Below are 22,283 nucleotides of genomic sequence, written 5' to 3'. Positions count from 1 at the left end.
AATTTATTGAATAAAATTCCCCAAAAATATAAATCTACCACATGAATTTTGAAGAAAAGAGGCCTTACATTGACAAATTTGGTGTGGTAAATGACTTGGAATTTATTGTGGAGGACACTAATAGTAGCATCTTGGATACTATGGAGCTTCTTCACCACCTTCTTAATGGAAGAAACACATGCAAAGCACTGCATGCCTCCCACCATGAACATGGCCTCCCTCATCTCAAAAGAAGCTATAGACAGAGTATCAGATGTTCCTGCACTTCCATGACTTGAAGATTCAAGTGGATACCTAGGCATTGAAGGATAATATGATGGAGGGGACAAAACCCATGGGTGAATGAATGTAACTTTTCTTTTTTTTACATTTAAGCCCTACGTTGGTCATAATTTTGACCAACATGGGGCTTACATATTTTTAAAAAAAGAAATTTTTACCTTAACATTTTGACCAACCTAAACTCATTTAGTTGATGGTTGAAAATTTTGGTAGAAAAATGAGGTTAAATGTAGTAGTGTCTCGATGTCTTGTTCATCTGTACCTTCACTTTCTCAACATTGACCTTTTCTTTACCTTTATTGAATTTATTGCTCAGCATTGGTGACCTAGTTGGATAGTTTCTACAAACATTACCAATTTTGAGACAAATAAAGCATGTAATCTCACTCAACCATCTATCGTAGTTTCCTCTAAATGTGTCCTTATGCAATTTTTAGGAACATGTCTATATTCTTGACAATTGTAACAACTATATCTTATATTGTAATCCCAATCATAGAAGTTTCCATTGTGGTGTACCTTATTCTATTTGTTTGATGTCCACTTGGTCTTAGATATACATTCATATGCTTTGTGTCCATATTTATGAAAATTGTAATAGTATCCTTCATATCTCTAAATGCTCATGGTCTTGGTCCTACATTGATTTTCTTGATGTCTTGGTTTGTTGTAGTTGTAGTAGTATCCTCTATATTTCTGCTTGGGGTTATGGTTGACAACTTTTCTTCTACAAATATTTATTATATGACCCAATTTTCCACAACTATGACAAGTGGGTTTGTAGTTCTTACCTTTATTATTCCTTTTCTCACCACTTCCAAATGATTCTCCTTCCTCATTATTAGTATATCCCAATCTAGTGGTATCATTATTAGGTCTTGGTGATTCTATCAGTTTCTCAAAGTATTTTATGATTTCACTTTCTTTGTTGATTCTTTCAATGAAATCCTTTTTTTCTCTAAGTTCATTTTGTAGTATATCATTCTATGACTTTAGGGTTGTGATTTCAATATCATTTCCATTCAATTCATGTTTGCAAGCATTAACTAATTCACTATATCCAATTGCATGTTAGAAATCTTTTGCACATCTAATGTATTCTCTTCAAGTTTGTTATTCAATATTTTTTTGACTTCTTCAATCATGACTTTGTCTTCCTCGGCTTTCTTTTTCATTTTAGTTATCTCACATAGCAATACTGATGGTACTTCTTGTTCTCTTTTGATATTTATGACTTCTTCAATTAGGGAACCATTATTTTCCATTAGATCTACAATAGATACATCAAAATCATTTGATTTTCCATCATCAAACAATCTAGTAGTGTCTTCTTCTTGGTATTTAGTGTCATTTTGCTGAATAGCCAATTCCTTTCTTCTCTTTAATGAATGTTGCAATTCATCTCTTGCCTCCTTGAGTTGATGTAGGGTAAGCTGTATTTTAATCTTTTGGTTCTCAATAGTCTTTCCCAACTTGTAGACTTCCATCTTCAAGATCTTACCTCCAAAACTATAAAACTTTCCTTTTAGAGAAAAAAGCTCTAATAAAAATGATTGGTAATAACAATGGGAAAGTAAGTTCTGAGAGGAGGGGTGAATTAACACTTAAATATTTTGCCTCTAAAATATATCACTGTCATCGATCTCATAACTTAACATCCATCACATCCTTAGCATAAGGTATATAACACATTACACAATAAATTTGGTTACCTGGAAACACTCCATTAAGAAGGTAAAACTAGGGTGGGGATGACACCCACAAATTTTCACTACTAAGGTTGTAAAGTATGGCTAATTATAGCTACAATGTGTTTGATCATATTCTATGATCTACCCTATAAAAGGTGTTGGAAATATAGATGGAGCAACTAAGGGGGGGGGGAATGGGGGGGTGTGAATCAGTTACTACAAAAACAAATCCACAAATCCTTTAGATGTCTAATAAAACTATTTACTACTGTCACTCGATAAACATACTTAAAATATTGTAACTCGGTAAATACGGTGTATGTTAATTTTAATGGATCTTAAACATTCATAGAGATTAACATGCAAGCATAAAATAAATAACATGAACACATGAGACACCAGGATTTAACATAGATATCCAATGTGGGAAAAACCACCAAGTAGCTAGCTACTAATTTTCACTCTTCTAAAGTGAGCCCTATTAGGAGCCAACCTAGTTAAAGATTTAAAAACACACTGTTAGGTGTGACCTTGCTAGAGGATTTAATCACCCTGTTAGGAGTGGCCTTGCAAAAGGTCTTTAGAAAAATTCAATAGAACTATCACCTTATTAGAGGATTTACAACTAGCTATTAAACCAACACTGCTAAGAGATTTTGGAATCACTACTACAATGGTAAGAAAGTAACAATGAAATGACCTAAATAAGATGCAACTGAATTTTCTAATTATAGATCTCTATTTTGCTTCACACTAGATCCTTCCTGATCAAATATAACTTTGTAGCTCCTCAAGGATATCTGACCATCCTTCAAATTCACTCACACTTTCCTCTTCAAACAATCAATACACTTTCATACTTAGTCATACACTTTAGAATCTCAACTTGACCTTTCATTTATACTATTTAGTTTATCAAGTTAGCTCATTTACAACTTACAATTACCAATAATCATTACTATTAACCATATTTGCCTCCCGCCAAAAATTTGAATTCAAATACTTGAGCCCATCCAATGGTCACTTTCCATATTTAAGTCTTCAAAATTCCATGGAAATACAAAAATAAATGAAATAAAACCTTAATGTATTTCCCTTTTTCTAAGTGACTATGCACTTTAATGTTTTTGCTTGCCTGCAATTCCCTCATCGTCAGATCTTTCGTGATCTATGGTGGGTGATTTCTCACTTTCTCAAAATGCACTACCATTACCTAATGCGAGAAAGCCCCTTTGTGACATGTAGCTGATAATGACATCATGCATTTGTTCTTATCAAAGGTAATAAATGAATTCTCTATCGTGGCACTTGTCAAAGCACATGGGTTTGAAAAGGTGACACTCTATTTGTGCAGCAAGATCCGCCGTCTGATGCAAATAGATCTATGATGGACACTTCCCTACATTATGAAGATGTAAGGTAATTTAAAAATGTGGGAAAACACCTAAAGGACATGTGTCCTAATGGGCCTAGCTAAGGCATTAACAGTTAAGGCTGACAGTTATGTGACATCGCGGTTGAGTTGGGAAGGTGGCTCACTTAATTAAGAAGATGTAGTCAACCGTTTGGAGACTTTATGGGGTGGCAAAATGAAATAAAATTATTGGTTCATGTGGCCCATTTTGGTTGCAGGATTTAGTTGACTTTTGACTTTGCTGACTAATGAGCCAAAAATGAAGGAAATCAAGTTTTCTTGCATGATTTGATCCTCACAATCAATTCCAACTACTCTCAAATGAATGATGAACCCAATAAATAGTAGGAGAACACTCCACCACCCCAGTTTATCCATCTACTTGGTCAGAATGGTTTAATGGCATCATTTCTATCAAAGCCCTATTTCAACAAAATATCAAATTTCATTGTATCTAAATCTATGCCCAGATTAGATTTTTCTAGATCTCTAAAGAGACTTAATGGTAGTGGTTGTGGAGTAACTTCAATTAGAGAAGATCTTAGTTATGCTTAAGCTATAAATACAATTTTTGTAGATTTTGTTGAGGTAGACTCTTCTCTATTTTCTCTAATATTGCTTTGCAATTTCACTATAAATCCCCTTTGCCTCTAAATTGTATAACATTCTTATCTCCTTTAGCCATTGATGTGAAGTACAAGAACTATTTGCCTCTCATTGGTGTATTGTAGATATCTGCAATCTTGCATGGCTATATCTCTTTTGGCCTATGAATGGTATATAAGTGAATCCTCTCTTTCCTTGTGTCATTCATTTGGGTTTTTCTAATTTGCATGTGATTGTTAGATTAAAGCAAGTCTAGATGTGTATATCTTTTGGTGTCATGATGGTTCAATAGTGCATGTATGGGTAGAGATTGATTTGAACACTCTATTTTTGGTGCATCATCCCTCTTAGATTAGAATAGGTGGATTTTCTTCTATTCATTCCTTCTCCCTTTTCCTCTCCAAGAGTAGTTAGGTGCACCCTGATAGTAAAGGAATCTAGCCTTCTCCAAAGACTTAACCTCACAGTTTAAGTCCCATAGCTTGGAAGTTGTTTCCATGTTTCACAAGGTTTTCCTTAGAAAAAAAACTTTGGACAAGGGTGCAAACTTTTGTGACAATAGTTTTTGGCATGCCTAGTGGGACTTAATTTAGAAAATTTCAAGTCTACTGGTGTCAAAAGGAAGATTTAAAGATTAATACTGAGGAGATAGTATTGGCTTTGGTGTCCAAGCCTTAAAGGGATTCATTCTTCAAGTACTTGGTGACTTTGAGCTTCAAATACATCTGATTCTAGACCAAAGTTGCAGTAAGAAGACTAGACTATCTTTATTACCAATTAGGAGTGCAATAGTAACAAATACACCTGCAAGATCCATCTCTACTCCTCCTACTATTAGATCTCAGCCTAGATTGCCATTAGCACATATCAATAGATCACTTTTCTATATGGTGCAGCCTAGAGCTCATGCTTTAGCCACCTTTAATGGTGGAAGTCCTCTTTTATTGGCCCAAAGACATGACATACCAATAGCTGCACTCAAAAGTATACCAGAATTTACTGGTGAAACTTCTATCTCTCCCTTAGAATACATTCAAGAAGTTGCAAATATTTACAATATCCATGGTATTATAGAAGATGATGTTGCAGTTAGGCTTCTAGCCTCATCCTTGAAAGGAAAAGCTCTACAATGGTATATGGGTTTGGCTCATGGTTCTATAGCAGATTGGAATGGTTAGGAGTAGGACTGTGCAAAGACTTTGAGGACAAAAGTGACCATTTGTCACTTTTAGAATAGTTGACTACTATAAAAAGAGCCCCCCATGAATGTATGATTGATTTCAACTATAGATTTCAAAAGACATGGATAGAATACCTACTTCAGTAAAGCCTACCCCTAGTAATGCCTTATTGCATTACCTCAGAGCTTTTAACAGTGACATTTCCACTACAATCCAAACTATGGGAGGAGATACCTTGCTTAATGCTTATGACATAGCAATAAAGTTAGAAAACATCCTAATACAAGGAGGTAAGCTAGCTCCAAGGCCTCCTATGCCTTTCTTCCTTGGACATTCCAAATCACCAATCAGCAATGGCTCCTCTTCCCACAACTTCCACATCACAATCCCGTACTCTAGTCACTCAAGCTTCCACATTTTCAAATGGAATAGATGAAATCAAGGAGATGATGCAATCTATGATGCTGAACATAGAGAACATAGATAAAAGATTGTAGGGCCAAGAAAAAAAGCTGGAGGATAGCTTCTCTATGATGCAAAAAGTGAGCAACAAGGTGGTGACTTTAGAGAGACAGCAAGCTTAAGGTACTAAGGCTCATCAATTGAAATATCAAACTCTAAATAGTGGTAGGCCTCCAAATCATAATCATGGGAAAAATTCTTTTGATCAGAATAGGTAGAATAGCCATGCTTCAACCTCAAATGTAAACCAAAGTAGGGCCATTATTCCTCAAAACAACATGGCCCAAGATCAGGATTTTCGTCCCTCCTGTAACTACTCCTATGCATGTTGCATGTTTTAGAAGGCTGAATCTTATTTGGCTTTGACTATCCAAGAGCCTGCAATAGGAAAATCATACAAGGAGGACCAATTTAAAGATGCCTCGTATATGCAAGGACAAGGTGGTTACTACTTTATGAGTCATCAAGTGGAGGAACATTGTAATGTAAACTAGGATTCTATTACTCACAACACTAGGAGCAAAAGAAGAGCTATTGAAGAAGAGTATTCCTAAGGCTCAACTGAGATCCCTTGAACTTGAAATACACTCTCTTGCACTCTGTGGATAGAGAGCTCTAAGCTGGCATTTGAGCATTCCAAACTCATGGAATCACTCGAATAGAATGGTTTAGGGTGTGACACAAATTTGGTGAAAAGACATTGGGAGAAAATGATGTGATCTTACTTGAGAACTAGTAATCTCTAAAATATTCTAAAAATTTCAAAAAAAATCATATATGATGCTGAAAAAATCCTAAAAATCAAAAAATTCTTGGAAACAATGATCATCTTAGTGAAAATCTAGCAATAGGCACTTTGATGTATCACCAAAAAAAAATTCAAAAATTCAAAAATATAAAAAAATTGAAAAAAGTCTTGAAAATTTTTTTCAAGTGGTGAAAACCTAGAAACAGACACTACTTGAAACCCTTGCACCTATGTCTATCAGTCTCAATCACCTTCCTCGCTACACATTTCCTGGCTTGGAATTGTTTCTTGTCCTTATCTCAAGGGCATAGCTACTTAGCCTATTGAGGTATTCTTGTGCATTAGGGTTTCTTTGACAACTCACAAAATAGTGTTTCTCAAAACTTCCCTCACCTTGACATCAAGTGTTTTTTAACACTTTTCAAATAGTTTACGTATGATCTTCGATGTCACAATATTTCTCACTATCAGAATCAAGTCTTGAAGAAATGGCCATGTGACTTACACACACACACTTAAACACTTAAATTATTGAGATGTGTTGATCTTTATCTACTTTATGTGTTGTCTATGATGATTTCTTTACTATATGTTCCATCCCTAATAGTCTTTCAAGGATTTCATTGACTAGAAGACTGGGGGCATGGGGCATGTTTTCTTTATTTCTACTTGTGGGTATACTTTGTTTGTCTATAGTGTTTCAAGAATTTATACTTGACCTATTCAACATTTTGACTTACAAATGTATCATCCTTGACTTTTTTGCAAGACCGCACTTGGGGTTTATACTGGCACTTATGCCTTGATACAGATGTAATCTTGCTAAATTAAACTTAGGGAATCTAATCACGTAGTTATCTTGACTTACATGTCTCTAATGCTTAGATTGGATTTCCACATACCTATTTGTTATCAATCATATTCATATCCTCATAGTTATACTAGTGATGGTTGTATGATCTCATGATGTCCCTAATAAATGCTCAATGATGAAATTAAGAGTCTAAATGTTTTACACTTCTTGTTGGTAAACCACTTTGCATATTAGCTTGCATTTTAGGTTCATTTTATAGCTTAGTCTTGCATTCTTGCATATGGGGAGAGCTCTCTCTTCATCTTTTCACAGACATATCGGCTAACTCCTTTCATATATTTCTTTACTTTCTTCTTGTTCATGTCTTTTCACCTTCTTAATCTTTCGTTTCATCTCTTTTCTATCTCATCATCACATTATATAAATTTTTTGACCTATTAAATAATTTTGATGTCCTGGATTCATTTTTAGGATCAAAATCCAAATTCAAGTTCATCTTGATGGTCAAAATTGTCTTTTAAAATTCTACTATCTTCTGAGCAGTTAGCTGACCTTTTGAGGTCTAATCTCTGAATCATCACTGGGGCATCTTCATTTCTTCATGTCTTCATCATTTCCATACTTCATATCTACATCAATTCATCGTTTCATGTCTAAAATCACCTTTCTAGTCATTTTGACCTAATTTTTATGCTATATCCTTCAAGGTCAACTCTAGTCAAATTGGAGCATTTTATCTATTTCTTATAGTCATTCTTGGGTTTTAATCATCTATCTATCATCTTGGACATTTCTATGTTCTAATTTTCTCATGCCTAGCTAGTTTTTGCATGCCCTTACCTCATTTCAATTTCAATCCTGAGGGTGAATAAATACTCTATCACTAATTGCTATAGCTATCTACTTCTTCAGAGCATTTGTTTGATCTTTTCACTTGCTCTTGACCTATTTGTTTTGCTACGTGTTAGTATTCTTCTTGAATTCTGACATCATCTCTATCCTAGTGTTTAGTACTGCCACTATCAGACTATGCATTCAGGATTTGCTATCTCTTTCTGCATTTCATTTTTTAGGATCAGATATCTATTTCTATTGCTGCCTACTTGGCTTTCTATTTTCTTTGGCATAATGTGTTCCCAGATCGATCATGCATTATTCAAAGAGGGGCAAATGTAATCACCTAAAAATGGTCATCTAGACTATTAGCCCCCTTTTCAATATTTTAGCTAAATTAATTTAATCATTTACCCAGACCAAATTGCTAATAATCAATTTATTTTATTATAACCTATAGTTTGACTATGCTATCCTAAGTTCATTATTTGATTAAAATAACATGTCCCCTTTTAATTAAATAAAATACCCCATTCTTCTAACCCACTTCAAGTGCACACATAAAGTCCTTTTTCTATTTTGCAATTAAAAGAAAAGGCTTTGTGACTTTTGTCTTATATGACAAGTCAACTTATATTCTATTGGTTGACTTGTGTGTGCACATGGATCCCTCCTCTTTTTGAATTCCACCATTGATCATCCACCATCTTCATCTTAATCTCCACCATCCATACAACTTTAAAAGGGAGAGAGCTTTCCCCCTCAAATCATCAATCTTTTGAGTATTGTTATGCTACAGGTTTTCTAATAGGTTTCCTTGGAGCTTTGTGGAGAACTTCTATTTCTTGTCTACATTCTCTCCTCCATGGTATTCTAGTTTAGCTTAGCTTTTTTTTTTACATGTAACTTAATAGTCAGATTTGTAACACTCTCATCCATGCTTAGCATAGCTACACTTTGCATCTCATTCTAGCTTAAAATTTATTTGCATTACATTCTTGAGGAACTCCTTGAGACATTTTCATTCTTGCATCTTGTCTTTGGAACCTCCCATTGCATGGTTTACTAGCAAGAAGAGTATTCCTAAGGCTCAACTGAGAGCCCTTGAACTTGAAATACACTCTCTTGCACTTCGTGGATAGGGAGCTCTAAGCTAGCTTCCAAGCATTCCAAACTCATGGAATCACTTGAATAGAATGGTTTAGGGCGTGACACAAATCTAGTGTACACCCCTCCTCCTCCCAATCATGCCTCAACTTCAAATGCAATACCTCATGAACAAGCAATAAATGATCCATCAAATACCTTTCAGCAGCAAAGGCAAAATAATGGCAGAAAGGATGTAAGTGATCCTCAAGTTGTTCCATCTCAACCTCCTACAAATGTAGCTCCCAAGGCTTCTACTAAAGTACCTACTATGTCATTTAGTGTGGTAGAAAAAATGAACAAGAAAAATGTGAATATTTCCATGTGGGATGTTGTTGCTACTATATCCATGCAAAAGAAGTTGTTGTAGCAAGAATTGGAAAGCATTGAACCAAAGGGTTAGCCACCTAGCATGGAAAGTGCTACAAGCCTAGTATAGCCATCAAAGGAGGTAGAAACAAGTAAAATTGTTAGACCCCCTCCACTTTACATTTCTCTAATTATAGGGGGTAAACTAGTCCACAATTGCATGATTGATTTAGGGAGTATTAGTTCAGTGATGCCTAGGTGTGTTGCTGATGTTTTGGAACTGAAATATGAGCCCATTGTTAGAGATGTATTACAGTTGGATGGTAGTATTGTCAAGACTACAAGAATCCTTAGGAATGTGGAAATGGCCCCACATGCATGCCCTAGTTGTATTGTAACTCAAGATATATCCGTTGCTAAAGTCAAGCCACATTTTTCCATCTGTCTGTCAAGAGACTTCATTACCTAAATAGGTGGTTACATATTTTTTGATTAGTCATATATGTCTTTTAGAACAAGATATGGGACCAAAGCTTCAATTATAGTAGAGCCTCTAGCCCTCCATCGTATTGAACCCTACACCCCTAATCTCATCAACATTAATTGCACTATCATAGAAATGGATGAGAATGACATAATGAATGAGCCTACTACTTCCCTAGAAGAGATACCTAATTTTCTCTTAGACAAAAGGGCTAATTCATATCAATTTGATCCCATGTTAGAAACCCTTGAGATAGGCCTTAGTACATATTGTATATTAGAGAAGGATACTCTAGTTCCCAATCTTGTGGAGACTAAAGAAGATGTGAGTGAGATATAGAGTATGTACTTTGATGGATCAAAGAATAAGAATAGATCAAGGGCTAGTGTGATGTCAATTTTTGCTACACAAGTAAGGTACTACTTCTCCTTTAGGCTCCAGTTTAGTTACACTAATAATGTGGTCGAGTATGAATCCTTGATTCAGGGTCTCCTACTTGCTCAAAAAAGAGGAATTCATGCCTTAAGTGTATATGGAGATAGTGAGTTGGTGGTTAATTAAGTGAGAAATTAGAATATCACCAAGAATGGTTTGCTCAAGTCTTATAAATATAGGGTATGGGATTTTCTTGAGGGTTTCGATGCATTTAATATTCAAAGCATCCCTAGAAAAGAAAATAGATATGTTGATAGACTTGCAACAATAGGTGCATCTCATGATGTGCCAGGGAATCTTGAGGAGAAGAAGAAGCAACAAATAAAAATAGTAGTAAGGCCTACCATCCCTAACAACAACATCCATTGGCAAGTGTTTGAATCTAATGAACAAATTGTAAGCTTCTTACAGAATGAAGCAAAATTTTTAGATAGAAACCAGTCAAGACTGTAGGATCAGTATGGTGATCAAATAATTAATCTTAGTTCAAAAAATTTTCCTGAAGGCCTCATTACCTTAGAGAGTTTTTTCAATCTTAATGACCAAGCAAGAGGCAGAGTCATGAACCTAGCTGCTAACAAAGATGATCACATCCCAGTCACGGTTGCTAATGGAAAATCCTTAAACATGGGGAAGGTATGTTCTGGGATTGTGCAAGAAATTTTTATTCATCTATGTCAAGAATTTAATGATGCATTTGAATAGATGTATGATGATTTGAAGGGTTTTGACCAAAGTTTGTTTTAGCATACCATAGATTTAATTGATAATGTCAAACCAGTAAGACAAAAATAGAGGCTAGTGAATCCCAAAATTGAACTCTTAATGAGAAAAGAGCTATCCAAATTGATTGAGGCCAATATAATTTTCCCCATCAAGCACTTGTCATTGGTAGAAAACCTTGTCCCTATTAGGAAGAAGAATGGAGAAATTAGATTATGTGTGGACTTTAGGGACCTTAACCAAGCTTCCCTTAAATATCACCATCCTCTCCCTTCCATGGAGTAAATTTTGTCCAAGGTCAGTGGTTCAAAGAGGTTCTCATTTCTTGATGGATTTTCTAGCTACAATCAAGTGCTAGTCAAAGATTTTGATAGGTACAAGACTGCATTTACCACCAAATGGGGTACCTATGCTTATTGTAAGATGCCATTTGGACTAACCAATGCAAGTGCTACATTTTAGAAGGAAATGGAGATGGCCTTCAAAGATTTAATTAAAAAGTTTCTATTAGTTTACCTTAATGATATCACAATGTATTCAAAGAATGTAGAAGATCATTTTGATCATTTGAGACAGATGTTCTTAAGGTATAGAGAGTTTGGGGTACCCCTTAACCCAAGCAAGTGTGTCTTTCCTACCAATCAAGGAAAATTATTAGGAAATATTGTATCTGAGGATGGTTTAACCATTGATCTAGAAAGAACAAAAGTAATACTTGCTCTTCCTCTTCCTAAACATAAGAAAGGGTTGCAAAGTTTCCTTGGTAGGATAAATTTTGTGAGAAGATTTATCCCTAATCTTGCTACCATGGTAAAACCCCTTACAGTGATGCTCAAGAAAAGTATGGTCTTTGCATGGACCAAGGAAGGGAAGGAAATTTTTGAAGAGATCAAGGTAGCCATAGCCTCAGCCCCTACTCTCATTAATCCAAATTTTGAAAAGGATTTCACCCTTTATGCCCTTGGTGGTGAGTCAAGAATTTCCACTGTCTTGACTCAAACAAATGATAAAGATAAAAAGCATCCCATAGCCTTCTTTAGTGAAGGTCTTAAAGAGTATGAAAACAAATACAGCTATGTAGAGAAGCAATTCCTTACAATCATCAGAGATTTAAACAAATTTAGACACCTCTTGTCTTATAGAAAAATTCATTTGTTAGTACCCCATGCGAGTGTGAAGGATTTCCTTTTGAGCAAAGATAATAGTGAGAAGAGAGCTGGTTGGATTACTAAAGTAATGGAATATGATGTTGACATCCAGATCACCAAGCTAGTAAGAGGGAGGGGGTTGTGTAAACAGATGATATCATATCAAGAATTGGATGAGGAATTCGTTATGATACTAATAGAACAATAAGAGACAAGAAATGATGACCCAAGGAATTGGATAGATGATATGAGGAATTTCTTATTAGGCAATGGATATCCTCGAGGATTAGATAGAACTAAAAGGAGATAGTATAGATTACAGTCAATTCCTTATTTCATAGTTGATGGTATCATTTTCAAGAAATATTTTAATGGAGCCCTATTAAGACACATTGACATAGACCAAGCTAAAAGAATGATTAAAGAGCTTCATGATGGTCCTAATGATAGTCACTTCTCAGCAAGGACAACTATAATGAAGATCATGAGGGTTGGTTACTACTAGCCATCCTTGTTCTATGATTGTCATAGGTATGTGAGGAAGTGTGAAAAATGTGCCTTCTTCTCTGGTAAGCAAAATCTTGCAGCTCTTCCTCTTCATCCCATTCAGGTGGACCAGCCTTTTGCTCAATGGGCATTGGATTTCATAGGCCCTATCAATCCTTCTTCTATTTCTAGTCACAAATGCATTTTAGCTACTGTAGATTACTTCACCAGATTGACAGAGGAAGTTGCATCGAAGGATGCCATAGAATCTTTAGTTGTTGAGTTCCTTGATGGAATTGTGACTAGGTTTGGTGCCTCTTCAACCATTATTTCAAATAATGCAAAATATTTTGTAGGAGATCAAATTTTTGCATGGGTAGTTGACCATAATATTTACTTGAGCACATCATTAAACTACTATCCTCAAGGCAATGGTTTGGCTAAGCCATCCAACAAAAACTTGATTAGGATTATGAAAAGAACTATAGAGGACAACTGAAGGTGTTGGCATCAAAATTTGAGGACTGCACTATGGGCTGACATAATAACACCTAAGAGGTCAATAAGAAATTCACCATTTATGTTGGTATATGCTAGAGAAGCAAGGCTTTCAATTTCATTAGAATTCCCATCCCTAGAACTAGCTCATCAGCTGGAGCTAATTGAAGATGATACCATGATAGTGAGAATGATAGAGCTAATGGAGCTAGAAGAGAAAAGAAGTCAGGCCATGCAAACCCTAGAAACACATTAGCAGTAGATGAAAGGAAGCTTTGACAAGAAGGTTAGGGTCAAAATCTTTAGAGAAGGTGATTTGGTTTTGAAATGGGATGCAAACAGGGCAAAACCAAGGAGACACTCAAAATTTGATGCACTATGGAGTGGTCCCTATGTGATTGTTAGTTGCAAGTAGGCTAATGGTTTTCAATTAAGCAAGCCTGGTGGTGAAATTTTTCCTATCCCAATCAATGTGATCTATCTCAAACCATGTTTTTGATAGAGGTTGAGGTTTCATGTACATAGGTACCTTAGTTTTCTTCCTGTTGGTTTTTGGCTTTCCAAGAAGTGCACGAGCACATGTATTTTTTTGAGTTTGCAGAGGAGAAGAGATAGAGCTTTTAGTGTTTTACTACCAGAGAGGTAGGGTTAGGGTTTCATAATGCATGAGATCCACCTTTTTTATGACTCTATGTCCCAATGGATGCATAAGGTCACTAGTCATATGCATAGCTGGCTTGCATCCCCTCTGAGTTGCTAGAAATGTTAACCATATTTGCCTCTTGCCAAAAATTTGAATTCAAATACTTGAGCCCACCCAACGGTCACTTTCCATATTTAAGTATTCAAAATTCCATGGAAATACGAAAATAAATGAAATAAAACCTTAATGTATTTACTTCTTTCTAAGTGACTGTGCACTTTAATGTTTTTGCTTGCCTGCAATTCCCTCACCATCAGATCTTTTGTGATCTATGGTGGGTGCTTTCCTACTTTCTCAAAATGCACTACCTTTACCTAATGCGGTCAAGCCCCTTCATGACATGTAGCTAATAATGACATCATGCATCCATTCTTCTCAAAGGTAATAAATGAATTCTCTATCATGGCACTTGTCAAAGCGTATGGGTTTGAAAAGGTGACACTCTATTTGTGCAGCAAGATCTATCGTCCAATGAAAATAGATCTACAGTGGGTGCTTCCCCGCATTATGAAGATGCAAGGTAATTAAACATTGCGGGAAAGCACCTGAAGGACATGTGTCCTTATGGGCCCAGCTAAGGAATTAACATTTAAGGCTAATGGTTATGTAACATCACAGCTAATTTGGGAAGGTGGCTTAGTTAATTAAGAAGATGTGGTCAACCACATGGAGACTTTATGGGGTGGAAAAATGAAATAAAATTATTGGCCTGTATGGCCCATTTTGGTTGTAGGATTCGGTTGACTTTTGACTTTGCTAACTGATGAGCCAAAAACAAAGGAAATCAAATTTTCTTGCATGATTTGATCCTCACAATCAATTCTAACTACTCTTGAATGAATGTTGAACCTAGTAAATAGTAGGAGAACACTCCACCACCCCAGTTTATTTGTCTACTTGGTCAGAATATTTTAATGGCATTGTTTCTGTCAGGGCCCTATTTTTAAAAAATATCAAATTTCATTGTATTTTAATCTATGCCTAGATTAGGTATTCTCCAAATCTCTAAAGAGACTTAATGGTAGTGGTTGTGAAGTAACTTCAGTTAGAGAACATCTCAGTTATGCCTAAGCTATAAAGTCAATTTTTGTAGTTTTTTTGAGGTCAACTCTTTTCTGTTTTCTCTTATATTTCTCTACAATTTCACTATAAATCCCCTTTGCCTCTAAATTTTATGACAATCTTATCTCCTTCAACCATTGACATGAAGTGCAAGAACTATTTGCCTCTCATTGGTGTATTGTAGATATTCGTAATCTTGCATGACTATATCTCTTTTGGCCTATGAATGGTATATAAGTGAATCCTCTCTTTCCTTGTGTCATTCATTTGAATTTTTCTGATCTGCATGTGATTGTTAGATTAAAGCAAGTCTGGATGTGTATATATTTTGGTATCATGATGGTCCAATAGTGCACATATGGGTAAAAATTGGTTTCAAAAGTCTATTTTTGGTGCATCACCCCCCTTAGGTTAGAATAGAAAGATTTTCTTCTATGCATTCCTTCTCCCTTTTTCTCTCCAAGAGTAGTTAGGTGCACCCTAATAGTAAAGGAAGCTAGCCTTATCTAGAGACTCAACCTCACAGTTCAAGTCCCATAGCTTTGAGGTTGTTTCCATGTTTCACAAGGTTTACCCTAAGTAAAAAATTTAGACAAGGGTGCAAAATTTTGTGACAACAATTACCTCAATCAGCTACAATCAATACTTGAAATAATTAAACTTTATTTCTCAAATCAAAAAAATCCTTCATTGGCTGACCCTGCTCATTAAACACTAATCTGAAATGATTTCTAGTGTTAACCAATAGAAGCTCAGTTAATACTGTGAACCTAAAAAAATCATTTGGAAACTTAGTGAACTTAGTAAGCCCTAACCTCTGACTAACTTTCCTTTGTTAACCATGAGAGCTTGGTTAACACAACTTTCTACCACAATTTCCTTCAATGCCAGAGTGAGCTTGGTAGACACTATCTTCATAGAGTAATCTCTAAGAATGTTTGGTAGACACAAAAAATTGCCTTGCTGATGAACTAGGCTTGGTAAGAAATGTTTACCAATTGATATGACATTTGTGTAACATCAAATAAAACACACAATTAGACAATTATATCCAACAATCTCCCTCTTTGGCATTGATGGCAACACAACATGTCATAGCATGATAAAATTTGAAAATAAGTCTTTCTCTGATAGAAATTTTCTCCCTCTAATATTTTATGACACAAACATCTCTAATGTAGTAATCTCCCTCTGTAAAGGAATTACATAGCTTCTTCTCCAAATAGAAAACTCTCCCTCAAAAAAAATTTAGAAAGATATGATAGTAAACTCTCCCTCTTTGATAGCACATGTCAAAGATAACACATACCAAATGAGTATCAATGTACCTTGAGTAATGATTTATATGCAATATTCCCTTGACTATGTTGCATCAACTAATATATCTTCAACTTGTTTCTTGTTGATGTATCACTAAAAATTTATTTTAATGAGCTTTAGATAGGGCAATGAACCCTAACTTACCTCTTAGATACAATAATGCATCCTTAGGTAATGGCTTCTTGAATATGTTTGTAATCAATTATTTTGTATGGACATATTCCAATCTGATTTCCTTATCCTGCACCAATTCTCTGACAAAATGATATTTTATAACAATATGCTTGGTTTTAGAATGCATCACTAGATTCTTTGATATCTTAATTGCACTTGTATTATCACAAAACATGACAACTAGTTCTTTGATCTCAACCTTCATGCCTTCCAACAACTATTTAAACCAAACAATATTAAAATAGTTCAATGATGTTGCAATATACTCTACTTCTGATGTAGATTGGGATGTGTAATTTTTCCTTTTGCTTGTCCAAGTTATCAACCATTTGCAAAGAAAGAATGCTCCACCATCATCAATATTTCCTACCCAATCAGCATCAATAAAGACTTTTAAGTCTAGATTTTCTCAAATTTTATACCATAAACCATAATCTTTAGTGCCTTTCAAGAATCTCAAGATCTTTTTTATTACCATCATATATTTTCTCTAGGTTTTTCCAAGAATGTTACCACTATACCAACTGCAAGGGAAAAATCAAGCCTTGTATGAACTACATACTATAATTTTCCAATCATTGATCTATATAAGGTCTGATCTACCTCTGTTGAGTCATCATATTTGGTAAGTTTTAATCCAATACACATGGCAGTTCCAACTAGTTTTGAATCTTCCATGCCAAACTTCTTGAGTATCTCCTTGATATACTTAGACTAAGTGATGTAGATATCATTCTTTCTCTACTAAATTTGAAGACCAACAAAGAACTTAATCTCACCAAACATAGACATTTCAAACTCTTTGTTCATTTGCTCTAAAAATTCTTTGCATAGATCATCATTCCCTATAAAAAAAGTATCATCCACAAATATTTCTACGAAAACAATCTTGTTGTCTAGTCCTTCCTTGATGTACAAACTATTGTTATCATTAGTTCTTTTGAATCCAATCTGAATAAGGTAGCTATGCAGTCTCTCATACCATGCTCTAGGAGCTTGTTTTAGACCATACAATACTTTATGTAATTTAAAAACCATGTCCCTTTTGTTTGAATCAACAAAACTTTTAGGTTGTTCAATATAGACTTCTTCATCAAGAATACCATTGAGAAATGCAAATTTAACATCCATCTGATATACCTTAAATCCTTTATGTGTTGCATATGCAAGTAAGGTTCTAACACCTTCCAATCTTGCAATAGGAGCAAAAGTCTCACCATAATAAATTCCTTCTTCTTGAGAGTAGCCTTTGCATACCAATCTAGCTTTGTTTCTTGATACCTTACCATCTTCATTCAACTTATTCCTAAATACCCATTTTGTTCCAATCACATTTTTATCTTTAGGCCTAGGTAAAAGAGTCCAAGTTTTTTTCTTCTCTATTTGATCTATTTCTTCATTCATAGCCTTAATCCAACTTTCATTTTTCAATGCATTTTTGACATTTCTAGGTTCAAAATTAGCAAGTAAACATGTACCTTTTAGCTTACTTCTTTTCATAGTACCTTCTAATTTATCTCCAATAATTTGATATGTTGCATGATGCCTCCTGACATACTTGGCCAATACAAGCTCTTTTCCTTTTGAATGAATTAAATTGTCAACCTCTTGAACTTCAATTATAGGTTTTGGCTACTTAGACTCGGTAGGCATATGCTTGATAGCTTTATAATGTGACTTAGGTTGTTGTGACTCAGTTTGAACTTCTTGCAATTCAATGACTGAGAAAGACTCAGTAGTAGAAGTTTCCTAATTGATAGATGTGTCTGGCAATGTATCAAGTTAATTGTAAAAAAATCTCCTATAATCTTCTAGTTCCCTTTTGCTTTCTTCATCAATCCTTTCTACAAACTCATCAACTTTCACATGTGCACTTTCTATGATTTTGTGAGTAGACAAATTCAAACATCTATATGCCTTACTCTTGCAAGAATATCCTAAAAGTATACCTTCATCACCTTTCACATCAAATTTTCCTTTTTTAGATTCTTTGAAGATGTAACATTTACTTCCAAATACTTTTAGGTAACTTACATTGGGTTTATAGCCATACCATAACTCATAGGGGGTTTGAATGAGTCCCTCTTCAATTGTACTCAGTTTAAGGTATGAACTATAGTGTTGATAGCTTCCTTCTAGCATTTGATACAATGTTCTTTTCAATCATTAGAGTCCTTGCACAATCCATGATAGATCTATTCCTCCTTTTAGCTATTCCATTCTGCTCGAGAGTTCCAAGGGTTGATACCTCTCTTTTGATTCCTCTTTCAATACAAAAGTTATTGAATTTATTGGAGATGAATTCACCACCTCTATCTAATCTTGCCACCATTTCAATTTTGTTCATGTTTCTTTTTCCACTCTTGCCAAATACCATTTGAATTTCTCAAATGCTTCTAACTTCTCTCTTAGATACATAATAGTCATCATTCTAGAGTAATCACCAACAAAAAGAATGAAGAAATTTTCTCCACTATAGCTCTAAATTCCAATAGGTCCTCACAAATCAGTATGCACAATTTCCAAAATATCTTCAGACTAATAGTTTTTACTTTTGAAGCTAGTCTTTCCCATTTTACCAATCTGACAATTCTTGCATAAACCAACATCAAGTTTCTTCAAACTAAAAATTCCTCTTACTTTCCTAAATTTTCTTATTTTCACCATGTTATCAAAATTTACATTACATAACCTTCTATGCCATAACCAACTTTCTTCAACTTGAGCAATAAAACATGAGCACTCACTAAGACCAAGATAAAACAAGTTACCTTTTGTTTGTTTGCCTAATCCAATCAGTTTTCCTTTGTCATCCAGTAGTCTTGCCTTACCATGCATGAATTCCACCTTGAATCCAATATTGATTAGTTGTGCCACACTCAATAGATTATGTTTTAGTCCTTCAACCCAATAGGAATTATCACATACAAGTTCTTTGGTTAATAAGATTCATCCTCTTCTTTTTATGCAACAAGGTTTGTTGTTTCCAAACCTTACACTACCACCATCATAGTCTTAAAAGTCTTAAAACTTTATTTTTTCACCAATAATATGATGTGAACATCCACTATCTATGATCCATGCATCATTTTTTCTCACATGAGAGATAAGTGCCATCTTATCTTCTTCATCATCGTCAAATTCATCTTTCACAGCAATGTAAACTATATCATCTTCACTATTATTAGAATCCTTAGCCATAAAACATGTCTTCTTACCTTTATCCTTGATTGATTTGAAATCCTTCTTTTCATTACACTTGTGATCTTTTTTCTCATCCTTGATTTGTTTATTTAGGTACCTAGCTACAATACAACCAATTTTTTCACATGAAAAATAGATTAAGGGAACTTTACCTTTGTATTTTCCTTTACCTCTAGAATATTTCCTTGCAAGTAGAGCTTCAAAAACTTCAAGATCACTTTTAGAACTTTCCTCTAATTCTTCTTCACTTTCTGACTGTGTCCTTTATTTTCTTGCCTTTTTCTTTAAGTGAAAGATTTGCCTCAAATGCTGATTCAACATTCTTGGAAGCTAGAACATAATTGTCATAGTTATCTAGCTCAAAGGCTATCAATCTTCTTACTAAGGTATCCAAATTTATATTATGATTTGTCTCACACCTTCTTTCTCGAATTGTAGATACTCTAATTGCATAAATGGGAAACAATGTTCTAAGAACTTTGCTTACAAGTATTTCTTCCTTGCTCTCTCCTCTAGAAGATTTGATTGCACTAACACTTGGTTTGATCCTTTCAACATATTTGGTAATGTTTTCATCCTCTCTCATCCCTATCTGATCAAATTGTCCTCTGAGGCTTTCTACTTTGGCTATCCTCACATTGACATTACCACCATAGATATCTTTTAGCTTGTTCCACATTTCAAAAGTAGTTTTGTAGTCCTTGATATCATCAAATTCTTCATAGCTTAGAGTAGATGAAATGTCTATCATCATGGTGTTATGAGTCTTCTTCTTAGCAATGTCACCAATAGATAATGTACCAAAAGGAGGTGTGTATTCTTCATCAAGGTATTTCAATCCTGAATCACCAATCAAAGCCAAATGAAGTCTCATGAGACCCTACCATGTTGAAAAGTTATCTCTGTTAAGCTTTAGAATTTCTCTCTTGTAAGGCATCCTTATCTTTAGCTTAGGTCCTTGAAACCTTTCCTACAAGTACCAAAAGCTCAGATACCAATTGTTGGAAATATAGATGGAGTAATTGAGAGGGGAATCAATTACTAAAAAAATAAATCCACAGATCCCTTAGATGTCTGATAAAACTATTTACTACTGTGACTTGGTAAACATACTTAAAATGTTGTAACTTAGTCAATACAGTGTATGTTAATTTTAACAGATCTTAAACATTCATAGTGATTAACATGCAAGCATAAAAGTAATAAAATGAACACATGAGACACCAAGATTTAACGCGGAAACCCAATATGGGAAAAACCACCAAGTAACTAGCTACGAATTTTTACTCTTTTGAAGTGAGCCCTATTAGGAACCAACCTGATTAAAGGTTACAAAACACACTATTAAGTATGACCTTGTTAGAGGATTTAATCACCTTATTAGGAGTAGCCTTGCAAAATTTTCTTTAGAATAATTCAATAGAATTTTCATCTTGTTAGAAGATTTACAACTGGCTATTAAACCAACTCTACTAAGAGATTTTGGAATCACTGCTACAATGGTAAGAAAGTAACAATGAAATAACTTGAATGAGATGCAACTAAATTTTTTGATTACCAATCTCTATGATGCTTCACACTAGTTCCTTCCTAATCAAATATAACTTTTCTACTCCTCAAGGATACCTGACCATCCTTCAAATTCACTCACACTTTCCTCTTCAAACAATTAATACACTTGCATACCTGCTCATACGCTTTAGAATCTCAACTTAACCTTTCATTTATACCAATCAAATTATCAAGTTGGATCATTTACAACTTACAATTACCAATAATCATTACCTCAGTCAATTAGAATCAATACTTGAAATAATTAAACTTTATTTTTCAAATCAAAAAAATCCTCCATTGGCCAACCCTACTTGGTAAACACTAATCTAAAATGATTTCCAATGTTAACCAATAGAAGTTCAATAAACACTGTGAACCTACAAAAATCCTTTGAAAACTAATTAAACTCGATAAGCACTTAACTTTCCTTTGTTAACCATGAGAGCTTGGTTAACATTACTTTCTACCACAATTTCCTTTGATGCCCAAGTAAGCTCAGTAGACACTGTCTTCATAGAGTAATCTCCAAAAATGCTCGATAGACATAGAAAATTGCCTTGCTAACCAACTAAGCTCGATAAGCACTGTCTTCCAACTAATATGACATTTGTGTATCAAAAACAACACACAATTAGACAATTGTATCCAACAAAAGGTGTGCCCTATTAAAGGCTTACAAAAATTGTTAGGTCTCATCGCGTTAGAGGATTTAGACTTACAATAAAGTAAGCACTTGGTTAAGAGATTTACAATAGTCCATTAAGACTACTTGATTAAGATTTGTGCTCTACATTACATGTTAGAATGATTTAGCACCATGATCCTTTGGTTAGCACCTTGCTACTTGATGTTAGATCTCCTCCTTACTATCTAAATCTTGATCATCCTAATTAGATATGTCTCATTTTTCCTTTCACTTCTTTAGTCTATTCTTCGCAAACTAATCCTACAATGTGTTGTGGTGTCCACAACACACACCCCATTCCTCACTAGGAATGGGGACCC

The sequence above is a fragment of the Cupressus sempervirens genome, chromosome 5 (genome assembly GCF_028749045.1).
Source record: "Cupressus sempervirens isolate cs-2001-9-10 chromosome 5, ASM2874904v1, whole genome shotgun sequence".
NCBI classification, from domain to species: Eukaryota; Viridiplantae; Streptophyta; class Pinopsida; order Cupressales; family Cupressaceae; genus Cupressus; species Cupressus sempervirens.
Note: the sequence above shows the minus strand (reverse complement) of the source record.